Raw genomic sequence first — 8,432 nt, 5'->3', positions numbered from 1 at the left:
CACCAAACTCAACAACATCCCATATACTTTTGTGGAGTGAGGTTAGATGAAATCGCATTAAATCACTCCACCTAGCATAATCTTCACCATCAAAAGTTGGTGGTTTACCTAATGGGACGGAAAGTAAAGGTGCATGTTTAGAAATGCGAGGATAGTGTAGGGGGATCTTACTAAACTTCTTACGCTCTTGGCGTTTAGAAGTTACGGAGGACGCGTCGGAGCCGGAGGTCGATGTTGATGAAGTGTCGGTCTCGTAGTAGACCACTTTCCTCATCCTCTTTTGCTTGTCCCCACTCCGATGCGGCTTGTGGGAAGAAGATTTTTCCTTCTTCTCTTTGTGGTGAGAAGAAGATTTCTTCTCCTTCCCTTTGTTGCAGGAGATCTTCTTCTTCTCCCTCCTCTTGGTGCGGGATTCTTCCGATGAAGTGCTCCCTTGGCTTGTAGTGGGCTTTTCGCCGGTCTCCATCTCCTTCTTGGCGTGATCTCCCGACATCACTTCGAGCGGTTAGGCTCTAATGAAGCACCGGGTTCTGATACCAATTGAAAGTCGCCTAGAGGGGGGGGTGAATAGGGCGAAACTGAAATTTACAAATATAAACACAACTACAAGCCGGGTTAGCGTTAGTAATAAAGAAACGAGTCCGCGAGAGAGGGCGCAAAACAAATTCCGAGCGAATAAGCAAGTGAGACACGGAGATTTGTTTTACCGAGGTTCGGTTCTTGCAAACCTACTCCCCGTTGAGGAGGCCACAAAGGCCGGGTCTCTTTCAACCCTTCCCTCTCTCAAACGATCCACGGATCGAGTGAGCTTTCTTTTCTCAATCACTTGGAACACAAAGTTCCCACAAGGACCACCACAAGTTTGGTGTCTCTTGCCTCAATTTACAAGTGAGTTTGATCGCAATGAAAGAATCAAGAAGGAAGAAAGCAATCCAAGCGCAAGAGCTCGAAAGTACACAAACAAATCACTCTCTCTAATCACTATGGCGTTGTGTGGAATATGGAGAGGATTTGATCTCTTTGGTGTGTCTAGAATTGAATGCTAGAGCTCTTGTAGTAGTTGGGAAGTGGAAAACTTGGATGCAATGAATGGTGGGGTGGTTGGGGTATTTATAGCCCCAACCACCAAATGTGGCCGTTGGGAGGCTGTCTGTTCGATGGCGCACCGGACAGTCCGGTGCACACCGGACAGTCCGGTGCCCCCTGCCACGTCATCACTGCCGTTGGATTCTAGCCGTTGGAGCTTCTGACTTGTGGGCCCGCCTGGGTGTCCGGTGCACACCGGACAACTACTGTTCCTTGTCCGGTGAGCCGGAATGGGCGCGCCTGACTTCTGTGCGCGCAGAGCGCGCATTAAATGCGCGGCAGAGAGCCGTTGGCGCGGAGATAGCCGTTGCTCTGGAGTCGCACCGGACAGTCCGGTGCACACCGGACAGTCCGGTGAATTATAGCGGACTAGCCGTTGGAGTTTCCCGAAGCTGGTGAGTTCCTGAGGCGAATCTTCCTTGGCGCACCGGACACTGTCCGGTGTACACCGGACAGTCCGGTGAATTATAGCGGAGTCGCCTCTGGAAATTCCCGAAGGTGGCGAGTTTGAGTTGGAGTCCTCTGGTGCACCGGACAGTCCGGTGCTCCCAGACCAGAGGGCCTTCGGTTGCCACTTTGCTCCTTTGTTGAATCCAAAACTTGGTCTTTTTATTGGCTGAGTGTGAACCTTTTACACCTGTGTAATCTATACACTTGGGCACACTAGTTAGTCCAATTATTTGTGTTGGGCCATTCAACCACCAAAATTAATTAGGGACAAGGTGTAAGCCTAATTCCCTTTCACGGCCCTAGAGCGCGGACCGTCCGGCCGTCAGGCAGGGAACCCGAGCTCCTGCACCAGGTCGCGGACCGTCCGGCCCTGTGCCGCGGACCGTCCGCGTTTGACCAGAGAGCACCGCCGCCTCGCGCCAGGTCGCGGACCGTCCGGCCCCAGGCCACGGACCGTCCGCGCCTGACCAGAGAGCACCGCCGCTGGTTCTTTTGAGTGATTGGCGCCTCCGAAAAGGTGTCAACAGCTGCCTTTACTTTATCTTATTTAAAACTCTGGCACTAGCTAACTGTTGGATTCATCATTGATACAGATCGATGGCAATCGTATGCTCTCAGATCCTCTAAACCGCCCTGGTCCCAGAACTTGATAACTTGCTTCGGCTGGCTTCCATGTTTGCCCATGGCCTTCTCCAGAGCCAAGCTGAACTCACCGAAAGAAATGGACTCCATCCTACAAACAAAATTAATGTGTTTCCAAAGACACTTAATTTTTCCCCTTTACAGTCTAGATGTGAGCATGTCAACAAGATCTGAAAGCAACTCAACAACAGAACAACATGAACATGACATACTGGCATTTGAGTTTGCCTTCATGCACAAGGACCATGAGGAAGAGGTAGTCAATCATTGTCTGAGTTCAGCCACTTCTGGAGCCAGAACCCTCGTAGGGAAACATCCTTTCAAAACATATATCTCAGTGTATTAACCAAATTCTAGACAATTAGAGGCAATATTATATAAATGATAGGAACTCACCATCCCTTGTACACAACGTGAAATCATCTGTCAAATAGTTTGTTTGTGTCCAATGTTATCGAATCGTCTGATTAATCACGATTAATCATACCTAGCACTCGTTTAGGCACTCTGATTCGATCAGAGTTATCAGAAACCTGGCCGTCCAATTAATCGTCGACTTATGGCGATAAATCGTCCGACCAGGTGACCAGACCGACAAGACTTGAAATAGGCAGATGTGCTGCTTCAGCATGGGGAAGCTCTGTTTGAGCCAAGACCATTAGGGTTTCTTTTTTTATACCTCTCACACTCTTTTCTTCGCCTCCTCAGTCCTCACTCCTCACCCGCAGCCTCCAAGCGTCGGCTGCAGTTGCTGTGTGTGCAGCTGCATCTCTTGCCCTCCTCCATCCTCCTTCGGTCTATGTCAATTCCACACCAGAATGGGGAAATGTTTAGAGCACAAGAAATTAAATAAATTGGTCTATGTTAGTTACCACAAAAGAGGTCAAACAGGTTTCAAAAAATTATAAAGCTGTGGTTGCGAAGGACAGAAGAGCAACCCTCTCATTCTAGATGAATTTCAGTAATTTGAATAACCCTTGAAATAATCCTACTCTTTATAGGTAGAAAAACTGTAATTCTAATGTCACAATGCCAATGTCAGGCAGTAATAGCACTACAAGAAAAAAAACAATACCTCGCCCATTCTCCATCGTCCAGTCCTACCGGCCACCATGTACAGCATCTCCACCTCCCACTTGCCGCCGATGCCAAGTGTTGACACCTTTTTGGATGCGCCAATCAATCAAAAGAACCAGCGGCGGTGCTCTCTGGTCAGGCGCGGACGGTCCGCGACATAGAGCCGGACGGTCCGCGACCTGGCGCGAGGCGGCGGTGCTCCCTGGTCAGAAGCGGACGGTCCGCGGCACAGGGTCGGACGGTCCGCGACCTGGTGCAGGAGCTAGGATTCCCTGCCTGACGGCCGGACGGTCCGCGCCCTAGGGCCGGACGGTCCGCGCCCTAGGGCCGGACGGTCCGCGCGTGCGCAGGGGCGGCGGAAGATCGCCAGCGGCGCCTGGATCTCGCTCCCGGGAGGGACCCCGTCGGGGAGGAGAGATCCTAGGAGTTGTCTAGGCTCGGGCAGACCGACCTAGACTCCTCTAATCGACGTAGAGTCGAGGAGAGGCAGAGAATTTGAGGATTGGAATACTAAACTAGGGCTAAACTAGAGCTAGACTAGAACTACTCCTAATTGTGCTGGAAATAAATGCGAGATAGAAGTGGTATTGGTTCGATTGTTGGGGGTTCAATCGACTGTAGCCCTTCATCTATATAAAGGGGGAGGTCTGGATCCGCTTCAAACTGATTTCCGAGTTAATCTCGTGGTTTTAGGTAACAAATCCCGCGCGAAACTAGGAACCCTAACTGACTCTGCGCACGCGCGGACCGTCCGCGCCACCACCGCGGACCGTCCGGCCTCGGGGCCAGACCGTCCGCACTGCTCTTTTTAGAGCTCAACATATGCCCCTGCCTTTTGGTGAAGGTTGACGAACCAAAAGCATATGAACTAAACCTGATGTAGGTCACCGGCTTTTCTATATGGAGATTATTCAATAAAGCACCAATATAAAGGCCGTTTCGGATTGTATCTTTCTCGGCCATGACCATTTGATCAATGGATCAAAAGGAATAGAATGGAGGTGCCCTCCAGTCTGGATAGACGAAGGGACTATACATGTACCATGGATTCATCATCGTGCCATTCCATGTTTGAACAGGATAATATACTGACGATGAGTAAATAGGTGGAAAGTACCCTGGTCTCATAGAATGAATAGGCGATGCTTGTTGTGTCGCCTTTCGGGTCGTTTTGTTTGAACGTTTTGTTTTAGCAGGTGACCGGGGTTTCTTTGTTGACCGATCACGTGGAATAGTCTTTTTGCTAGTATTTTTGGAGAACAACTGATCAAAAGTAGGATCGGCTTTGATCAGCCGATTATATGTGCTTTGACCTTGCGTCTTTTTCCTTGCTTTGTGTAGAGGTTGACGCCTTTGGTCATAGGTGGACTGTCCGGCTGAGTTAGCCGGACCGTTTGTCTGAGCACCGGATTGTCCGCACGTAGGTGCCGGACCATCTACGATGCTGGGGCTAGGCTGATGTGTTTGGTTCATTAACTGTGCCTGCCCCCCGGCGTCTTCGGACCTTTTAGCCTTCTCGTCCGAAGCCTTTCGAGCAATCTCCTTTTGTGATATATCTGACATGCGAGGATTGCTGATGACGATGCCCTTGCCTTTGCCTTTATCGGCCATTTCGGGTCGAACCAAGACTTTTTTGCACGTGAGTTCTATTGTATTAACAGGAAAGGGTTGTGTGTCTACTTGCATCTCCTGAAAAGCCAATCGACCCTCATTTATGGCCAATAGTATCTGTCGACGAAAAACATTACAATCATTGGTGGCATGAGAAAAGGAATTATGCCACTTACAATAAGCACGCCTCTTTAATTCATCAGGAGGAGGAATAGTATGAGTTAATTTAATGTTGCCGTTTTTCAGTAACTCGTCAAATATTTTATCGCATTTGACAACATTAAAAGTAAACTTAACTTCTTCTTGTCGATTCTTTCGAATCGACTGTAAAGCAGAACACGCTGAAGGTTTAGCCTGTCTTGGCCAAACCAGTTCGGCGGTGTATACATCCGTGGATTCATCGTCCGAATTATCGTATCCCACTAGATGCATCTTATGGCTAGCTGATTTTGATGTTTCCTTACTTTGGCTTTCACAGGTCATAGCCCGCTGGTGTAAGTGCACTAGCGAAAATAATTGGGTGCCATCTAATTTTTCTTTTAAGTAGGGTCGCAACCCATTGAAAGCTAGCCCTGTCAGTTGTTTTTCTGCGACATGAATCTGAAAGCATCAGTTTCTAGTGTCCCGGAATCTCTGGATATAGTCATTAACCGATTCTTCAGGCCCCTGTCGGACTGAAGCTAAGTCAGCCAATTCTAACTCATGTTCTCCTGAGAAGAAGTGTTCATGAAATTTCTGCTCTAATTCTTCACAAGAGTTAATAGAGTTTGGTGGCAAAGCTGCGTACCATGCAAATGCAATATCAATAAGGGACAACGAGAATAAACGAACGCGGTAGGCTTCCCCATCGGCGAATTCTCCCAAGTGTGCTATGAATTGGCTTATATGCTCGTGTGTGCTTTTTCCACCTTCACCAGAAAACTTAGAGAAGTCTGGTATTCTAGTTCCCTGTGGATATGGCACGGTGTCGAATCGGTGGCTATAAGGCTTCCGATACGATTGCCCTGTACCTGACATACTAACACCGAGTTTGTCCCTGAACACCCCAGCTACTTCGTCTCTGATCCTCTCTGCCATGTTTGGCGACCATCCATTGAGTTTGTGGGTAAAAATCTCAGGTTGCCTGACATCACTCTGTCGGCTTTCCTCCCAGGGATGTTTGAGGTGTGTGTTAGGTGTCCTATTAATGTCACCAGCTCCTGCCATATACCTCTCAGGCTCTCTTGTGGCCTAACAGTATTCATCCCTATGTCCATGAGGTGGTATGGTATGATTATAATGTGTTGTTGGTGGGGCACCATAATGTTGCTGCGATGAATGTGGAAACTCTGCATATTGCGCAGTTCTCGGCTCTGCGTACGCATATCCGGATGGTCCGGCGTAAGAGGCCGGATGGTCCGCGACCTGGCCAAACGGTCCGAAGGTATATCCGGAATGCCCAGCCGTATAAGGTGTTACGTGGGTAGTCTCGTACCCAAACCGTCTATCGTAAAGAACTGGACGGTCCGCGATCGGTCCGAATGGTCCAGGGTTGTACCCGGACGGATCGGTCATATATGGCGCGACTTGGGCAGTCTGCACGTGGACTCGTGTAGAGTCGGATGGTCCGGCGTAATACGTCGGCCGGTTCATGCCATATCCGGACGGTCCGACGTAAGATGGCGGACGGTCCGCAACATATCCAGACGGTCCGACGTGATGCGCCGGACGGTCCGTGATGGGGCCGAATTGTTCGGGGTTGTACCCTGATGGTCCGGCCATGTACGGTGTGACCTGAGTGTTTTGTGTGCGGGTCTGCATCGGGTCGGACGGTCCGGTGAAACACGCCGGACGGTCCGTGGTATAACCGGACTGTCTAAGATGATGCTCGGACGGTCTGGTCGCGTTTAGTACCTGCCGCGTGCCTAGTGGTTGCGGCTGTGATGGTGACACGAAAGCGTGCATCGGCATACCATATGATGGCTGGGTCAAGGGTGACCCATTTATAGCAGATGTGTTTGACGCGGGTGGCACTGTATTAGACTCTCGCGATGGACAGTTAGGAGCAGCTGATTTCTCGTATGCACGTAAATGCATTTTAATAGATTCATCTACATATTGCTTTAACTGATCTCCTCGTTGATCCATGAAAGTCGTAAGAGATAGATTTGGAGTACTTACAGCGGGACCCTGAAGTGGAGGTAGGAGAGATTCCATATCGATCTCCCCTTGACGGACGATCTTCTGGTGGCGATCTACCGTGAAGTGTGACAAGTACTTGTCCGCCGCCTCCTTGCGCCGTTCGGAGAGTTTATGCAGCAGTTCCGCCTCTTCCTTGTCGCGTTGTTCGTTCCATTGCCGCATCACCTCCTTCTCATCGCGCATTACGAGGTCTTCAAAGGGCCTTTGGTCATCAGCCGGGAGCGCCTCCATGGCCGGCTTGATGATGTTGGTGATGGAGATCTTGGTGTGATCCTTAGAACCGGCCATCTATGGGCCGATTTTTATCAGGTCTAGACACCTAATCCCCAGCCGAGTCGCCAAAAAGTATGTTGACACCTTTTTGGAGGCGCCAATCACTCAAAAGAACCAGCGGCGGTGCTCTCTGGTCAGGCGCGGACGGTCCGCGACATAGAGCCGGACGGTCCGCGACCTGGCGCGAGGCGGCGGTGCTCCCTGGTCAGAAGCGGACGGTCCGCGGCACAGGGCCGGACGGTCCGCGACCTGGTGCAGGAGCTAGGATTCCCTGCCTGACGGCCGGACGGTCCGCGCCCTAGGGCCGGACGGTCCGCGCGTGCGCAGGGGCGGCGGAAGATCGCCGGCGGCGCCTGGATCTCGCTCCCGGGAGGGACCCCGTCGGGGAGGAGAGATCCTAGGAGTTGTCTAGGCTCGGGCAGACCGACCTAGACTCCTCTAATCGACGTAGAGTCGGGGAGAGGCAGAGAATTTGAGGATTGGAATACTAAACTAGGGCTAAACTAGAGCTAGACTAGAACTACTCCTAATTGTGCTGGAAATAAATGCGAGATAGAAGTGGTATTGGTTCGATTGTTGGGGGTTCAATCGGCTGTAGCCCTTCATCTATATAAAGGGGGAGATCTGGATCCGCTTCAAACTGATTTCCGAGTTAATCCCGCGGTTTTAGGTAACAAATCCCGCGAGAAACTAGGAACCCTAACTGACTCTGCGCACGCGCGGACCGTCCGCGCCACCACCGCGGACTGTCCGGACCGCGGACCGTCCGGCCTCGGGGCCGGATCGTCCGCACTGCTCTTTTTAGAGCTCAACGCCAAGGCTTCCCAAATCCCTATCCCACCGCGCCCTCTACTGTTCCCCTCGTCTAGGGGATGGGGTTACTTTTTTCTTCTGGTCTAATAGATGGATTTATGGGAATACTATCCAGGACATTGCCCTTGAGGTGGTGTGTATGGTTAGCCGCAGGGCGTATTCTTCCAGAACTGTTCCGCAGGCTCTGGATAATTGGGAATGGGTCAGCGACATTTGTGGTCCTCTTTTCTTGAGAGGGTTACAGCAATATTTGTTGTTATTGGATACTTTGGGATGAGTTATGCTTTCTCAATATGCTT

This window comes from Zea mays, chromosome 4 (assembly GCF_902167145.1).
Source record: "Zea mays cultivar B73 chromosome 4, Zm-B73-REFERENCE-NAM-5.0, whole genome shotgun sequence".
NCBI classification, from domain to species: domain Eukaryota; kingdom Viridiplantae; phylum Streptophyta; class Magnoliopsida; order Poales; family Poaceae; genus Zea; species Zea mays.
Note: the sequence above shows the minus strand (reverse complement) of the source record.